Genomic DNA, 19,119 nt, shown 5'->3' on the forward strand with positions numbered 1-19,119 from the left:
TTGTCTCCATAGGAAACTCAGAGAGAGAAGGAGCCTTAACCCTCCCAAACTTCTGCCTCTGGCCTCCCTCGATCCCCTGCAGATCGATTTAGCACCTTCCACATTCTGTTGTAGTTGCTCTTCTCTCTCCCCCTTTTCAGCCTGACAGCCAGTCAGGAATAGGGACCATTCCATTTAATACTTATGCTGAGAAGTTGTAGATTCTCAATTAATGTCTGTTGAATGGAGTGGAACACAGTTGGATTGAATGGAGTGGACAGAATGCTATTGGATCCCATAGGAATGGTACAGGCACCAAAGATGATCTCAGTACGACACGGGTGGCCTCCCTGCCTCAACCTCAAAAGTCACAGACTCTTCCAATAGCCCCCTTTTTAAAGAGTAAATACTGAATTCCCTTTATGGGTCTTATCTGGTAATTTATCTGTAATCGTACTTTAAAAAATTTATGATATCTAAGTGGACTTCCTTCTTCTTTCTTGAGCAACTGCAACTACCAAAACCTCAGTTCATTATCTCCCCAGCACAGCCATCCCGTCCTGAAGGTCGTTCCATAAACAATGTATGTTCAGTACTTCTGACCCCCTTACCTTCCCACCTACTATTAGATCTGGATTTGTGTTAACTCTGCTCTGGCAAAAACTCGGGCTTCTGTGACGTTCAACCTGTTCCTTGTGCCACTTTCTCTTCAGGCCTTATCGTGTCTCTAAGAGCTTGCCATCAAACAGTCCTACCTTGCATTGCTCTCGGTGCTGGCCTTTTCTCGCAGGGCTGCCACGTTGCACAACTTCAGGGGACACCCAACACGTTGTGCGCTACAGGGTTGTGAGTGGTGTCTCCTGAGTTCTGCAACACGGTGACCCTGAGAGGTCCCCACAGTGAACTGTCATTACCTCTTTCAAAAAGACCATCAGTCTGGGATTTCCATTCCCCAGGACATTAGCTCTGAGCCTACTGGAGTTGTTTTAGACACTCAATGAAGCTACACTCCCAGCCTTATGTGTCACCACTCACAACTTGCCCAAACTTGATTCTTCTCTCCAAGTGCTCCCTGAAACGCATCGTGTCCAAGACCTTGAGTCATTAATTCCCATTTCTCTCCCCTGTGTTTTCAAACTGGAGAGTTTGCCTAAGCCGTACACATAATCAGGCTACTGCCATCTATAAAGACAAAACCCTCCTTTGCCCGGGCATTCTTCTCAATCCCCATCCTTCTCCTCATTCATTCATTCATTCAACCAATATTTTTGAACACCTACTGGGTGCCAACCCTTTGTTCTAGGTAGTTAGGATTTTATTGGTTAATGAAACAGACAAGGGTCTCTACCTTCAGGAGTCTCACAATCTCCCAAGGGAGATACACAATCAACAAGGAATATAACAAATTAGTAAAGGATAGAATGCATATAGTATTTTGGAAGGAGGTGAGTGCTATGGAAGAAAGAAGTAGATCTGGGCAAGGGAATTGGGTGGGCATGGGGAGAGCTAGTTGCAGTATTAAATGGGATGATCAGGGTACATCTCCTCGGGCAGAGGAGACATTCACCATTTCTAAAGTGTCTTGTCTACATTCACTGTCACCACTTCTTACCTCCCACTTATTCCTCAGCCCAGGGAAATCTGCTCCCTAAACACTGCTTCTGACAAGACCAACAAAGACCTCCATATTGCCAGATGTGGGGTCACCCTCCAGCACCGTGGAAGCAGAGCTTGAGACTATTCAACATGCCACGCTTGACACACGTTTGTGCCGTGGCCTCTAGGATACTACACTTTCCTGCATCCTTCTATTTCTCTTTTATCATCTCTTCTTTCTCTGCCCATCCCTTTAGTGATGGTGTTTCCAAGACCCCTCTGTGCTCCTGGCTCATCTCAAGCTGCGTTTCCCCTAGAAAGTTTCATCCACACGCACATGCTGTGAAACCCAAATCTGTTTCAACCCTGACCTCTGGAGAGATCCACAGGCTCCTTTTTGCTTATGAAGGGTGAGTCTCCTGTGCTCCTACCAGAAACTTGCTCAGCATAACTAAGTTTCAGGAATTTGGAGGGCCCCTTGGCAGAACAGGAAGAAGGCAGTGGAGGGTTTGGGTTAGGGCCTGAGGTCTGGGGTAAGAGAAGGAACAGAAGGCTTGTGGTGGGTGTAGAGGCCCGGGAAATATGGTTATAAGCCCAAAGAGAGACACCACCAGTGAGAGCTTCTTGGGCTGGGAATGGCCATTTTTGGCAGTGATGGCCTTTTCTGAGTGGACCCAACCCTGGAATCATGGCAAAAGCAGGATGCTTAGATTGCCTTGACTCTTAGCATAGGGTTAGGAGAGAGAACACCCTTCTCTGCCTGCCCTGGGTTCCTGCCCATGATTTACCTCTAGCAGCCATCTGGTAAAGGGAGCAGGTGTGACAGAGCAGACATGAAATCACATGACATACCAACATGACCAGTCATCAGGAGGCACAATGAATCAGCTCAACCCCAAGTGTCTCTCAGGCATCAAGCTATAGTTACATGTTTGTAAGAAACACCAATTTTTTTTTTTTTTGGCCAAAGCACATTGACTTTCCACATATCCTTCATACACAAGCCCATGAGTAATAATCACCTAATCCACAAGGAAGCAAGTCACCATGGGAGAGAGCAAGCAGAAACAACAAGCAATAGACATAGACCCCTAAGAACCAAAGACAGTGGATTAATTAGATCTTGGCTATAAGATATATTCCTGCCCCTGGTCCCAAGAAGGCAGAGCTTGATTAATCTAAGTTACTGATGATAATTCTCCTCTTTCCCGTGATTGGCTTAGAAAGGAGCATGTGTACTCAGTCTGGCCAATGAGGCATGAGGGTAAACCTTTCCTTGTGATGAAAAGTATCATTCCTGCTTCTGGGCATGCCCCCAGTCCTCTGCCAATGACACCTGGAACCACTCCAGCCATCATCAACCAAATTCTGGGCCGTGAGAGCAGGAGGAGGGGCAGCACATGGGTGCATGGTGAGGCTGAGACCCTGAGACCTGTTGAGATTCACACAGCACTGCCCGAACTTCGAGCTCTGTATCTTGTAACCCAGCTACTTTCAGTGGTTTTTGGTTGCTTGCAGCTGACAGGTCCTCACTGCTGCACCCCTTTATGTTCTTTCCCCTTTGTGACGTCTTTGCTCCACAAACCCTCCCAGGTCTTCCCCCAGGGTGATGCTAAGCAGGCCCTTGCTGCTCCAAGGGTGGTTCCAAGACCACCAGCAGCAGCATCACCTGGTGTTACGTCAGAAATGCAGAATCTTACTCCCATGGAGCAGGGTTTTGTTTTACGACCACACTTAGCTTCAAGGAAAACTGGGAAACGCAGCCTCGAACACGGTGACTCCGTGCATTAGTTTCCTAGAGTTGCAGTGACAAATTACCACAGACGTGGTGGCCTGAGACAGCAGAAATCTTTCCTCTCACAGTGCAGAAGCCAAATGTCCAAAACTGCCACATCAGTAGGGCTATGCTCCCTCTGGAGGCTCTAGGGAGGATCCAACCTTGCCTCTGCAGCTCGCAGTGGCTCCCGTGTTCCATGGCTTGTGGCTGGGCAACTCCAATCTCTGCTTTGATCTTCATATGGTCTTCCCTCTTTCTCCCTGTGTCTATCCTCTGCCTTTTTGTTATAAAGACACTTGTCATTAGATTTAGGGCCACTTGAATAATCCAGGGACAAATTTCATTAATTACCTCTGGAAAAACTTTTTCCAAATAAGGTTACATTCACATGTTTGGGGGGTTAGGATGTAAACATATCTTCTGGGGGGGCCACCATTCAACCCACTACATTATGTATCCAGCACCAATTCTTTTATTAAGAATAAGGAAGTACAGACACTGGGGGATAACGATGGGCGTTCTTGGGAACCCACAGAGCCAGGCTTTACAGAATTGGGGAGGCCACTGGGGAATTGCAGGTGGCTGAGAATCTGAAGCAGCTCTGGTTTCACTATCATCCGCTCAGCAGCAGCACCTGCCACCACTGTGACCACTCCCCCCTATCTCTGTCCCTATTCCTCCTGCCACTCCCCATGAGCACCCCCGATTTGACTCCCTGAACTACTATTCACGGGTCCCTTGGGCTCTTCCATCTCAGAGTCTCTGTTAGCTGCCTTCTCTCTTTGTCACAGGTTGGGCTTCCTGTCAGACAGACCCTCAGTGGAGTTTGGTATTTTGCAGAGTGCTTATTAAGATGTGCCCTTGGGATCAAAACCTATAAGAAGGAAGGAGAGGAAGCAGGGCTGGCAGCTGAAGCTGAGCTGTGATGCACGTCCAACCACAGCCTCACCCATAAGTCTATATTTATTTTATTTTCCATGCAAAGTAAGTGGCCAAATGCTCCGCCTAAAACTCTGCCCATTGGAGGATTTTCCCTTGCCACTGTTTTACAAGACCACTCCCATGTGGGCCTGCAGTGCAAACAGTATGCTCTTACTGCTGGCACCCACATACCCAGCTGACCCATCTATGAATCAAGCTTAGTGTTTTCTTCCTCTATTGGCTTGTCCTAAGGGACCTTTCCAAGCTGTGCAATCAAGCATGAGCTAAGGGAGAGGCATTGGTGCAGACAAGCAATGTGCTCATGCAGCTTGCTTATTTTATGCCCCCCAGTCCTGTTCATGCTTGATCCCAGGTAGACCACTTCCATCTGATGACCTAATACCCTGGGCCAGCCCCACATCATGACTTGGTGTGTTTGACAGAACCCAATTCATGAATTGGCCACACAGTCGCGGGGTGTCCCATAATCAAGCAGTGTCTCTGCTAGGGTCCCACAGCATGCAAAGAATTATTTTCCAAAAGGTATATCATTCTCCATTGCAGATGGCATACGCTTGCCCCAGGGGTCTCCGTTATGATTCTCTCATTGGGGCTTTTGCCACACGCACCTTTTCCCACTGATAGCTCCGGTATCATAGATTCTGTTGAAAGGTCCCTGAAGGAGTTGTCGGTCAAGGCAACAGCACTTCCAGCCCCTGGGGTACCAGTCCTTCATTGATGGGGCATCTCAGGGGTATATCAGTGTCCACCACCAGTGTCAACTTCCGTTCCCACTAGCAGATCTTCACTCTCTCACTATGCCTCCTTTGTTCAAGTTCACGAAGGAGAATCAAACAGACTCAGTGAATCCAAGTATCACAGATAGATAGCCAGCTGTGGGTTAGGATGGCTTTTGAGGGTCAGATGCAGAGATGGCATACTGAGGTTTGGCCCCCCTCGTGCTCTTATCAAGACAATGGAGATATCCACCTACCTGCTACAGTGCTGTTGGAGAAAGTCCGTGAAGTTACCTATATAGCATGGTTAGCATCCAGCAGGCATGAAATTATTGTAAGCTTTCTTAATCTGTTCCTTCTTTTCACCCCGAAAACAGGAACAATTAATTTCAACTCATTTCCTTCCTTTCGATACAGTTCAGCTCAACAAACACACACTGTGGCAGCCGAGGTCTGTTGTCTACTCTACAGGTTTGTGTTAGCTGCTTCTGCAATGATTCCCATCTCCTGAAGTCATGTTCAGGAAGTCTCATCCCACACTGCACCGGGACTGGTCTGTCTGACTGATGGAAGACAGCAGGAGATGACGTGTCATTTCTGATATTATAATAGACACTGTGGTTTCCATCTTTGCTTACTCATTCTCTCTCTCTCTCCATCTCTCTCTCTTCACACCCCAAACCCCCATCCAGATAGCTCAGCCTGGAGAAGCTAGCTGCCATGTCATGAACAGCCCGATGGAGAAGCCTACATGGCAAGGAACTGAAACCTTTTGCCTACAAACAGATGAGCCAACTTGGAAGTGGTTCCTCCAGCCCCAGCCTTCAGATGAGTGTAGCCCCAGCCGACAGCTTAACTAAAGCCTCATAAGAGATCCTGAGCCAGAGCCACATAACTAAGTTGCTCCCAAATTTCTGACCCACAGAAGATGTGAGATGATGTTTATTGCTTGAAGTCATTAAGCACTAGGGTAATTCAATACATAGTAATAGATAATTTCTGTATTCTTTTCACCCTATTTCTTCTAACAGAACTACTATTTTTTTTTTCGGTCTCTGGGAAGATGTCTTGTGCTCAGGGAAGGTGATTCTTTATTGCAATCCGTAAGAAGAACCATGATTTTAAAAATGAAGAAGGAAGAAGGAAGGAAGGAAGGAAGGAAGGAAGGAAGGAAGGAAGGAAAAGGGAGAAAGGAGGAGGAGGAGAAGGAGAAGAAAGAAGAAGAAGAAGAAGAAGAAGAAGAAGAAGAAGAAGAAGAAGAAGAAGAAGAGAAAGAAGAAGAAAGAAGAAGAGGAGGAATGATTTAATAAAGCAGTTTTGGAAGCCTCCTTCTGTTTGGGAAGTGATTAGCTTAAGGATGAATATCTGCCCTGTTTTGATCAAAACAAAAACGGCGGTCAGCTGGAAAGAGCTCCTCTTCGCAATAAAAAGACATAGATTTGTAAGGAGATGGTCTTTTGCCCTTCCCTTCTTCTGCCTCCTTCCATCCTTGAACATGGACTTGAAGCCTGGAGCATAGCTATCTTCCAACCATGGAGCAACACGAATGAGGGAAAAACCAAGAGAACCATTCACACCCTGGCCCAGGCATTATCAAGGCACTGGACCAACACTGGTATCCCTCACTTCCAGATTTATTCTGTGAAAATAAAATGAAGCCATTGCAGACTAACGCAACCCTAACCGGACAATCTATTAAGCTCTTACAATTTTCTGGCCACTATGCAGAACATGAGAACTGAGCACTGAATAAGACAGCTATGATCCTGCCTTTGTGAAGCCCAAAGTTTTGTTTAAGACAGAGACAACAAGCAAAAGTGTGATGAACCTTTCAAAGCTTTGTAATATCAAAGTGTAGCTGCTAGGGGAAGTAGAGAGCAGAGCTGCCTAATCTCTGGAGGTTTAGGGAACGCACCCCGAAGGAAGTTTCATTTAAACTGAGGCTGGAAAGATGCGTAGGAGCTGGTTGGGAGGGAAAAGTGTTGGATAAGAGTCTCTGAGATGAGGCATTTGGGAACTGGGAAGAGCAGGGGGTGAAGTGCACAGAGAGAGGAGGGAAGAGCAGGGATGTCGGGAGATGGAGATACGGTGACAGCTCAGGTTCTGGGGGGCTTTGGGGCCACAGTGAGAATTTGGGACTTTATCTTACAGGCACTGACAAGCTATGAGAATTTCAATCAGGGGAGTAATAGAACCAGATTTGGTTTTTGAACAGATGGCTCAGGCTGCCATGCTGAGAATACACCGGGGACAGGGACGCCACCGAGCAGGCAGTCACCAGGAGGAAGAGGATGCTTGGGGTTCTGGTGGTGACAGGGAGGAGAGAAGGGTAAGTGGATTCTGGACATATTTAAAGGAGAGAATCACAGGGTCTGGTGATGGTAACCCCACAGTCCTGGGAGAAGTGGATGGAGGGCAGCACCAGGTCTAGGGGAGACGCGGCCTCCGAGGGCAGTTGCTGTTGGCACATGGAAGATGCCCTTTCAGGATTCGTTCAAGGGATTGGCTTCCCTGGCAGGAGAGAAGCTGGTCTGACATTCCGGAGCCAGAGAATTTATGTTTTGAGACCTGATGATTCCACTTCCTCCTGCCTATGCCCCTCAGTGGACCATCTCAGTGGCTTTGCCCTGGACCACCAGCCCTCGCGAGGCCAGAAAAGCACCCAACACCCAACTCACCAGCGGGGCATTCTGAGCCCCAAATCGAGAACTGCAGAAGAAACCCAAATCTCTGCCCTGAAACTGCGTGCTGTTTTTCGAGGGTGGGCCAAGGTGGTAAAGGGGATACCAGGAACCGAACTGTGTGGTTCGGAGTCATGAGGAAGATAAGAGCCCATCAGCATTTATCTGTGCAGAGACAGATAAGACAACTGCCCTCGCGTGAGAAGTTTACAGGAAAATCCCTGCCCAAAAAGCAATACTCTCTTCTGAGAGGTGGGCCTGGTTCATGAGGTTTCCCAACAGGAGATGCAGAGCTAAGGGACTTCAGGCAATTACTAACGGCAGGCAGCCGCAACTGCCCCGGGACAGGTGTGTCCCCATCCCAGGCTGATTACAGTGACACAGAAAGCAAGTTTGTTCTGAGGGACAAGCTGTCAGTGGGGAGCTTGGTCCCCTGCCTCAGGGCTGGGGCTTAGGACCAGCAGGTGCAAGGTTAGGAGGCCAGGTCGGGAGGGGCAGGACAGCCAGGCCTCCTGCTTGAGCTTTAAAAAAAAATTTTTAAGACTTTATTTTATTTTTTAAAGATTTTTTTTTATTTTATTTATTTTAGAGAGAGAGTGTGTGAGCAGAGGGAGGGGCAGAGGAAGAGGGAGAGAATCTTTAAGCAGAGTCTGCACTGAGTGTGGAGCCCGACGTGGGGCTCGATCTTATGACCCTGAGATCATGACCTGAGCCGAAACCAAGAGTCGGATGCGTAACCGAGCCACCCAGGTGCCCCAAGACTTTTTTTCTTTTTTAAGAGCAGATTAAGGTTCACAGAAAGATTGGGAAAGTATAGAGATTTCCCATTACCGCCATACCTCATCTTACTCCGTCTCCCCACTACCCGCACCCCCCACCAGAGTGGAACATTTGTTAAAATCAATGAACCTACATCAACACATCATTATCACCCAGAGTCCATAGTTTACACTGGGATTCACTCTTGGTGTTGTACATTCTAAGGGTTTGGATGAATGTGTAAGATACATATCCACCATAGTGGTATCATAGAGAATAGTCTCCCTGCCCTAAAAATCCTCTGTGTTCCCCCTATTCACCCCTCTCCCAATGCCTCACACCCACTGACCCTTTTACTTTCTCCATTGTTCGGTCTTTCCTTCTTTTTTTGGAGAAAGTTTCCTTTTTTTTTTTCCCCTTGTCTCCTTTTAATTTTACTAGAATGTCACACAGTTGGAGTCATACAGTATGTAACCTTCCCAGACTGGCTTTGTTCACTTAGCAATTTGCATTTAGGTTTTCTCCATGGTTTTTCCTGGCTTGATAGCTCATTTCTTTTTAGAATTGAAAAATACTCCATTTGTCTAGATGGACCACAGTTCACGTATCCATTCATCTACTAAAGGACATCTTGGTTGCTTGCAAGTTTTGGCAATTATGAACAAAGCTGCCAGAAACATCTGTTTGCAGGTTTTTGTGTGAGCACACATTTTTTTACTGCTTTGGAAGAAACCCTTAGACTGTCTTCCTGAGTGGCTATACCACTTAGCATTCCCACCAGCAACGAATGAACATTCCTTTTGCTCCGCAGCCTTGCCGGCATTTGGTATTGTCGGAGCTCTGGATTAGGACCGTTCTAAGAGGTGGGTAATAATACCTCATCGTTGTTTTAATTTGTGTTTCCCTGATGATTTATGATGTGGAACATCTTTTCATATGCTTATTTGCCATGTACATCTGTGGTGTCTGTGAAAGACTTTGGTCCATTTTTAAATCGGATCGTTCACTTTCCTATTGTCGAGTTTTAAGAGTTCTTCATATATTTTGGATCACAGTCCTTTATCAGACGTGTCTTTTGTGAGTATTTTCTCCCAGTCTGTGGCTTCTCTTCTCATTCTCTTGACATTGTCTTTTGCGGAGCAGATGTTTTTAATTTTAATGAAGTCCAGCTTACCAATTACTTCTTTCATGGATCATGCCTTCGGTGTAGTACCTAAAAAGTCATCACCAAACCCAAGGTCATCTAGATTTCCTCCTATGTTATAAGACTTTCACAGTTTTGCTTTTTACCCCTTTGAATAGAATTTATAGATCAAATGAGAAGACTTGACATCTTGACAATATTGAATCTTCCTATCCAAGAACATGCAATATCTCTCCATTTATTTAGTAATTCTTTGATTTTGTTCATCAGAGTTTTGTAGTTTGCCTCATATAGATTTTATACATATTTTGTTGGATTTACACCTAAGTATTTCACTTGTATAGGTGCTAATGTAAATGGTACTGTGTTTTCTATTTTAAATTCCACTTGTTCATTGCTGGTTATAAGAAAATGATTGACTTTTGTATATTAACCTTGTATCCTGAAACCTGTTATAATCACTTATTATTTCCAGGAGATTAAAAAAATTCTTTCAGATTTTCTGTATAGATGGTCATGCCATCTGCAAACAAAGCAGTTTTATTTCTTCCTTCCCCATCTGTATATCTTGTATTTACTTTTCTTGTGTTATTGCATTACCTAGAACTTCCAGTACAATGTTGGAAAGGAGAAGTGAGCAGGGTGTTATACTTACACCTTATACCTGATCTTAGTGGAAATGCTTCAAGTTTCTTATCATTAAGTATTATGTGCCTGGTAGGTTTTTGTAGATACTCTTTATCAAGTTGAGGATCATCTTGAGCTTTTTTAGGGTAGGGCCTCTGGCATGGAGAGGTATGTAGAAATTCAGCTGCCACACATAAATGGGCCCTGGCTCTCAAAAACAAGGCTAGACCCAGGGGTGAGAATAGAGTCTCAAGGAGGGTTAGGGAATAGCTGTGACCCTGTGAATCCCTCCTGCCTTAGGTCAGCTCTAGTCCTAGGGCTGACGATGGATCTGAACCTCCAGCTGGGGAGCGGGAGGACAGTGCCTCATGCATGGGAAAGGAGGACCTGGAGCATCACTGAGAACTCTGTCCTGAGGGGTTGAAGGCCATACCCAAGACAAGAATGCAGGGACCCCCCCCCCAGGAGGCATCTTGGAGAGATACCTAGACAGACAGATCCTGTGAGTGTGACTCAAGGCCTGGAGCTGCCTCCAACTGAGGGCAGTCTGAGGGCGAAGGTGTGGATAGAGGAGCCAGAAGAGGTGGGTGTAGGGTGCTGGGCTCAGAGAAGGCAGGCTGGGCTGGGACCTTGCACAGTCACGGTGAACCTGGAGCACTAGCCCTGGTTGGGGGAGCTGACAGAAGCATAAGAGGGGGCTTGAGGCCCACATGGCCCCTTAACCCCATCCTGGGAATCACTACCCCACCTCACCATTGCAGGGACTTGTCTAGAACTCATGGACTGCTCAGACTCTGTTCTCGATTTCAAATGCATCTTCCTTGCATGAGATTCTCCTGCTCTCTAGACTGTGGTTTCATTCAGGTCTCTAGACCGCTCTCTCTCTATTGGGTAACTGTTTCCTTTCAACTGATATACTCCTGAGTATGACAGAGGAAGTGGTAAGCATGTGTTTTGGGGTGATTAGTATGGAAATGTGGGTGCTGACCAGAAACATGCATTCTCTCACACCAGACAGTCTCAGGTGACGAAGCAGGGTGGGGTTGGGATTTGGGGGGGAGGCGGATGAAGATAACTGAGTAGATTCAGCTTGTGTGGGGTCAACATCCTTGGGGCCAGGGCCATCCATCAGCCCTAGGGGTCAAGGCCATCAGGGCCTCCCCCATCTGGGAGCTGCCCTGGAACCTTGACCCCCTGCACTGCTCCTTCCTTCTAGCCCCCTCCTCTCTGCAGGTGGTTCTTCTGTAGACTCCTAAAATTCGTTGCATCACCATCTCCTTACGTGGCCACTCCCTCTGCAGCCTCAGGGGTTCCTGTTCCCCCAACACCCATTGAGGCAGGATGCTTCAAAACTGCCATGAGGGGATTCTAAGCTCCTAGGATTTTGTTTTCCTACTGATTACAAAAGAAAAATGGGTAATAACTCTGGTTAACTGAGGGAAGTCACAAAGGTTCCAGAACTTCCATAGACCCTGCCCTTATCCTGTACAGAATGGTCAGTTGTGCCCAGTGATGTGCTAATTCTGCTTTGATGGTTTTGTGGGAGAATTCCTATTCTTTTGTTTCTAGGAAGAGGAACCCCACTCACCTTTAACCCTTCTTCTTCTTCTTTTTTTTTTTAAGAAGTCTCTCTCTCTCTTTTTTAAAGATTTTATTTATTTATTTGAGAGAGATAGAGCATGAGCACGGGGAGTGGCAGAGGGAGAGGGAGAAGCAGGCTCCCTACCGAGCAGGGATTCCGATGCAGGACTTGATCCCAAGACTCTGGGATCATGACCTAAGCAGAAGGCAGACGCTTAACTGACTGAGCCACCCAGGTGCCCCATCCTTTAGGGCTTCTTGAGAGCGTTCTTGAGGCGGTTTCACTCCCCACTTGACACTGAACTACCAAGAGTGGAAGAGACGGCGGCTGTCGGTGGCAGCTGGAACTGGTCACCACCTTCCCCAAGAGACCATCAGGACAAGCCCAGCACATCGACTTCCTGGTTTACCCCAATCACCGCTGAAAGTCTGGGCCTTCATGTCAGAGAGCTCTTCTGTACACTTCCTAATCATGCCCCTGTCTGACCCCTCAACTTTTCCAAACCCCTCCCAGTACCCATGGGGACTCATGGTCTAGCTAGGGCCCACTCTCTCTTGGTCTCTTTGATGCCTGCTCCCTACATGCCTGTTATGGGTTAGATTGCATCCCACCAAAATTCGTATGTTGGAGTCCTAACTCCCAGTACCTGAGAATGTGACCTTATTTGGAGACAGAGTTCATACAGAGGTAATTCAGTTAAAATGAGGTCATTATGGGCCAAATGGGGTCAAATAGGTCCCTAATCCAATATGACTGGTGTCCTTATCAAAAGAGGAAATTTGGAGACAGACACACATACAGAAAGCACCAACGTGAACATGAAACACGGCCATCTATAAGCCAAGAAGAAGAAAGGATAGACAAGACCCTTCCCTCACACCCCTCAGAAGGAACCAACCTTGCTGACACCTTGATTTTCAACTCCTGGCTCCAGAGTTGAGACAATAAATTTTAGTCAGTTAAGCTGCCCATTCTGCGGTACTTTGTCAGGTCGGCCCCAGGGAACTACTATCTATACCCTGAGCTCTGACTCCAAGCTGCTCACCTCTGAAGACATGGCAGCTCTCTCCAGTGGAGGATGGTTCCCTCTGTTCCTTACACAACCCCAGCTCGTTTGAAGTTCTTGGCACAGAGTCTACTGTGCCCTTTTGTGTTGCTGGCACGGCCGGGGCTCCAGTCAACCCCCACCCTTCACTGCTGACTTGAGTACCCAACTCACCCCTACTCCCACTGCCTCAGGTCATCATTTCACAAGATGATGCCACCCAATTCTTGGCTTCCTGGCCACTCCTTGCACTGGTGGCAGAGCTGTGACTCAGAGCCTAGTTCTTTCCACAACACTGCAGCCAGTAGGTGAAGCCCGTGGATTCTGGAGTCATCGACTGTGGAGTTGATTTCTGGCTTGGCCACCCAGAACTCTGAGTCTTTGGGCAAGTCTTTTAACCTCTTTAAGCGAGTATCAGTGTTTATCTATAAAGTGAAGATGATACTGGTATCTACTTTATGGGGTTGTTTTGAAGACGAAATCAGAAAATGCAAATAAGGAATTTTGTGGTCCGTAATAAACTCATCATACATCCTCTCATCACTATTATTATTTCCTGGAAGTAAGAGCAGTTGAGTGGGTAGAACTTTGTAACCCAAGAGGATGGGGGCAGAAAAAAGAGAGGACAATCCATGGGATCGTTTACGTGATTACATACTAGTGGTAGACTTAGGTCTGGAAGACAGATCTTCTAAGTGCCAGACAATGACTTCTAAATCCCAATACAATACATATAATTAACTTATATATTTATTGTATAAGGCAGGGTCCAATCCAGAGACACAAAGTTCACACCAGTTATTTGACCCAAGAGATCTGAACATAAACAATTGTTAATTAAGCGTCTGACTTCATCTGACTTCGTTTTTGGGTCACCCCTTCCCTGACAGGGCAGAAAGACTAGCAATCATGGTGTCTACCAGATGGCCTCTGTCTTCCCTGGGACATGGGGATAGGTAGCCCCGCTGACCTGCTAGCCCCGGGTGCCTTTCTAATTCAGCCTTCAGAAATGCTTTGTGCTTTTGTGCAAGACTTTGATCTATCCACCCAACTTAGGTTTTGTTTTGGCATTCTCTGCCCTCCCTTGTCCCCCCCCCGCCCACACACACTGATCTTCCGAGGTTCTATGATTCAGTCATGGGGATTCTAGGATTCCGATTGCCCAGGTGTCTGTGCTTATAAAACGTAAGGATCTGCAAGAGCCAGTGCTGCTTCTCAAAGGCCTCACCAGCCAAGCAGGAAGCACCTAAGCCCCAGACCAGATGTCCCAACCGGTGCTACTTGGGTCCAGGTGTACATTGTTTAAAAGTCAAATGAGTGAACAAGTCGCTCCTATCTTACAGGAAATGTCCTGCTAAGTTCTCGTAAGGCACGGGAGGAAAAGCACACAGCTTGTAAAAAGTCCAGTGAGCAGGAATAGCCAGGCCACAAGCACGGTTCCCGGAGGGTTTGGTGTTCCCTTTGCAGGAACTGCTGTGGGGCGGGTTGGGCAGGGGGTGGTGGGACAGCGTGATCCGGTCAGGGTGTCTGTGATGGCCTCCAGCTCCAGCCAGCCCTCCCTGTGCCCCTACTTCCTGCCTTCCCGGTCCGCAGCTCAAATGCTTTGCTTTTCATTAAAGCTTAGGTCAGTTCTTTTTAGGTCTTCTTTTTATGAAGTCTGCATTTATTAGGTGGCTGCTGTGTGCCCGGCAACGGACAAAACAGAGCTCCTTATTCTACAAAACCCTGTGACAAAGAAGATACTCTTATTAGCCCATTTCACATACAAGGAAACTGAGTCTCTTACCCAAGTTACCCAGCTAGGAGGTGATAGTGACAGGACCCATGTTTTCACGCAGGCCACAGGGCCTCCCTTGCTTCCCTGCTCTTCACAGCAGCCTCCAGGCGGAGAACTGCCTCCTTGTCCTTTTTAGCATGAACTTCCCTTCCCCCGCCCTGTGCCCAGCAGCACCCGCCCTTCCTTCCTCTACTCGCATTCCCCTTTGCCCCTAAAGTCAAACCTCTACACCAAGGCTACTGTCAGGGTTTACTGCTTGGAGGGAAATAGAACACTGACCAGATCTGCAAAGGTGGAAAGTCCCAAAGTTTTCAGCCTGGGAAGAGCTTCGAAACCCTTCCCCAACCCAGGGCTGACTTGGACTCCTGCCCCAACCTTTCTTCTCCGAGGCCAGCCTCCCCAGCCCACAGCCTCCTCCTGCCCTATCTTTCAGGAAAGCCCCACTTCCATCACATCTGTCAGCCGGAATGTCAAAAAACACACTGAGGTTCAATAAATTCATGGATTGCCTATTGCAGCCGTGGGCACCCAAACAGTAGAAGCCGCTCCTTCCAGGAAATACCGGCACCATCCAATCATCGCAGAGAAGGGCGCTTGCCATCCTCTCTCCTGCCATGGCCCATCGAGCCAGGAAAGAAAGAACTGATCAGTGTCACGTAGCATCTAAAAAGGTAGCAAGTAATTTAATTCACACAAAATGAAGCCAAAGTTGTGGACATTGGAGAACAAGAACTTCCCACAGAAACCAATGTTAAACTTTTAATCTAAATTGTATCTTTAATGTCATACTCGATGCATAGATAAGAATATGTGTCACGTGTATGTAAGCTGTGAATTATAATATAACCAATCACTGTGAACCCATCACTCAAACCCAAGTACTAGAACACGGTACCAGCCACTTATATCTGTCTTCCTCCCTATGCGCTCCTTACCTCCCTCCCAGAAGTAACCACTCTCCTGAATTTTGTGTTTGCTATTTTTTTGTTCATAGTTTTTGAGCTTTATCAAAATAGAAACATATCTTTAGAGACTTGATTTCTTCGTTCCATTATGTTTCTGAAAATCATTCATGTCTTCATGTGTGTTTCACCACTGTGTTGTAATTAATGGATGAAACTACGGTTCTCCAGACGGGTGTTTGGGCTGTTTACACTTGGGGGGGGGGTTGCAGAGAGACCTGCCACCGAATATTCTTGGTAACGTCTCCTGGTCACATGCAAGAGTTCGTTGTTGGGTCATGAAATACAGAAATGTTCAACTTCACAAACTAATGACAGTTTTCCTAAGAGATTGAATTAATTTACTTTCCTCTTATTTCTACACAGTTTATTTTCATATGTTTATTGACTGTTGTCTCTGTAATGGAATTCTTATTTATGTTTTTTGCACATTTTAAAATATATTTGTCTGCATTTTTCTTATTGACATGTAGGAATTCTTTATATATTCTGAATACTAGTCTTTTGTCAGTTATATGTCTTGCAAATGTTTTCTAGATTTTGGCTTATGTTTTCCCTGTGTCTTTGATGAACAGACATCCTAAGTTTAATGTAGTCACATGTATTAATGTTTATTTATTTTTGTTTTGTTTAAGAAATCCTTCCCTAGCCCAAGATTAGGTAAATAGTATCCTTTGTATCTTCTCAAAGTATTGCTTTTCCTTCTTAGGACTTAATACATCTAGAATTGCCTTTTGGGATAGTTTGAATTAGGGATTTGATCTCTTTTATTTTGTGTTCCATACAGTTGAGCAATTTGTCCACCCACCACTTTTAAATTTTTTTCCTGCTTTCCCCCATTGATTTGCAAAGGTACCTCTTTCATATATCAAATACCATGTGTGCATGGTATTTCTGGGCTCTCTATTTTGTTCCACTGTTAGATTGTAAATTCCTGCACCAATATCACACTGCTTTTCATTTCCATTGCTTTATATGAAATCTTGCTTTCTAGAAGGCCTGTCTCATCACTTTATTCTTCTTCAGGAGTACATTAGCTATTCTGAGTCCTTTATTCTTCTATTTAAATTTTAGAATAAACTTATGAAACTTTAAACAAGACAACAAAAGAAACAAAAAATATTGGAGTATTTTTTCTAATTGCATTCAACCTATGGATATCTGTGGGTCAATGGGAAGAAGTGAAAACTTTATATGATATTAGCTTCCTATCCATGAACATGGGCTGTCTTTCCATTTATTTTGGTCTTTAATCCTTCAGTTGAGTTTTGTAATCTTATAGGTATAGGTCTTGTACACCTTTAGATTTATTTCCAAGTAGCTTAAAAATTGTATTGATGTGAAATTCTTTTTAAATTATTTATTGTTGGTATATAAAAAGGCAATCAACTTTTAGGATTAATATCATCTGCCACATAGCTAAACTCTAGTATCAGATCTAATAATTTGCCTGTACATTCTTTAGGGTTGTCTATATAGACAATTATATCAAATGTGAATAATGACAGATATGCTTTTGCTTTGCAGTCCTTATACTTTAATTTCTTTTTTATGCCCTACTGAGCTGGCTAGGACATCTAGTGTTGCATAAATGGGCAGTAACAGGTGTTCTTGCCTTCTTCCTGCCTTTCAAAGAAACTGCTGCTAATATTCCAATATTTTTGTATTAAGAATGATGTTTGAGGTAGGGTTTTTTTGTTTATGAGAGAGAAAGAGAGCACGGGGAAGAGCAGAGGGAGAGGGACAAGCAGACCCCACACTGAGCAGGGAGCCTGACATAGGGCTCCATCTCAGGACCCTGAGATGATGACCAAAGCTAAAACCAAGAGTTGGACACTTAACCAACTGAGCCACCCAGGTGCTCCTATAGGTTTTCTTGAAGACAGTCTTTATCAGCTTAAGAAAGTCTCTTTATTCCCAGTATACTAAGAGTTGTGTGTGTGTGTGTGCGTGCATATTTGTGTGATTTAAATCATGAATGGATCTCTAAATAGTATCAATTTTCTTTTCCCACATCTGTTGGGATGACCATAAGTTTTTCTCCTTTAATGTCTTAGGCAGTGGTGAACATTTATAGATGTTTAAATGCTAGACCTCCCTTACACGTCTGGCTTAAATCTAATGTAGTCATTTGTATTACCTTTTTTTTCCTGTACCCTCCTGCATTTCATTTGCTAAAGTGTTTATCCATATTCATATATGCAATTAGCTTATTCTTTTTACTACTTGTACTATCTTTGTCTGTTTGGGCATCAGGATAATTCTGGCTGCATAGATGACTGAGGAAGTACTTTAGCTTCTATTTCCTGGAAGTTTTTTGTGATATTAGCAAGATCTGTTCTTTGACTGTTTGGTAGAATTCACCCCTAAAACTGTAGTATAAGCCTAGTGAGGCACAATACTTCTGCTTCAATTTATTTAACAGTTTTAAGGGAAAATACAGGCTTCTAGTTCTCTTGATAAAATTTGTTTACCAAGGGACGCCTGGGTGGCTCAGTCGGTTAAGTATCTGCCTTCAGCTCAGGTCATGATCCCAGGGTCCTGGGATGGAGTCCCGAATTGGGCTCCCTACTCTGCAGGGAGTCTGCTTCTTCCTCTGCCCCTCCCCAACTCGTTCTCTCTCTCTCTCTCTCTCTCAAATAAACAAATAAATAAAACAAGCAAACAAAAAAACCTGTTTACCAAGATATACTATTCTAAAATTTAAAATTAGGATCTATGGCTTTTGGCCTAAAATGCAAGTAAGTTAGAGGAGTATTGTATAAAATTTAAAATTAGGATCTATGGCTTTTGATGGATTTCTGCAAGTTACTTTTAAATCTCTCTTTTTTTCTGTCATTATGGTCCTTTTTCATTCTTAACACTGTTTTCTTTTATCCTTTTTTTTCTTTGCTCTTCATCAGTCTTGCCAGAGTCTTTCCAAAGAACCCATTTGGGGCTTTTTTTTTTCATCATTTTCTATCGTATTTATTGTTGCTGTTGACGTTGACTTCTGTGCTTATCTTTGTTATTTCTTCCTTCTCTCCTTGTGCTAATTCTATTGTTCCTCTTTTAACTTCTGTTATTGTAAGCTTAGCCTGTTAATTTCCAGCTATTTTTCTTTTTATGCACTTTCTGTATTGTTATATTTGACCATTAAAACTTTTTTTTAAATCCTCACACATTTAGAAATTTAAAAACACACTAAGTAACTGATAGCTGAAAGAATATAATCGTGGGGCGCCTGGGTGGTGCAGCTGGTTGGGCGTCTGACTCTTGGTTTTGATTCCGGTCATGATCTCAGGGTTGTGAGAATGAGCCCCACATCGGGCTCTGTGATTAGCACAGAATCTGCTTGGGTTTCTCTCCCTCTCTCTCCGCCCCTCCCCCCACTGCACACTCTCTTTCTCTCTCAGATTAATAAATAAATCTTTAAAAAAGAATATAATCATAATTGAATTAAAAGAACACTTACTACTGAGTAACACAAAGATATCAAAATTTGTGGGATATGATAAAGTCACATTTTTAAAAATTAGAGCCATTTGGGGTC

Source organism: Ursus arctos, unplaced genomic scaffold, assembly GCF_023065955.2.
Source record: "Ursus arctos isolate Adak ecotype North America unplaced genomic scaffold, UrsArc2.0 scaffold_21, whole genome shotgun sequence".
NCBI lineage: Eukaryota > Metazoa > Chordata > Mammalia > Carnivora > Ursidae > Ursus > Ursus arctos.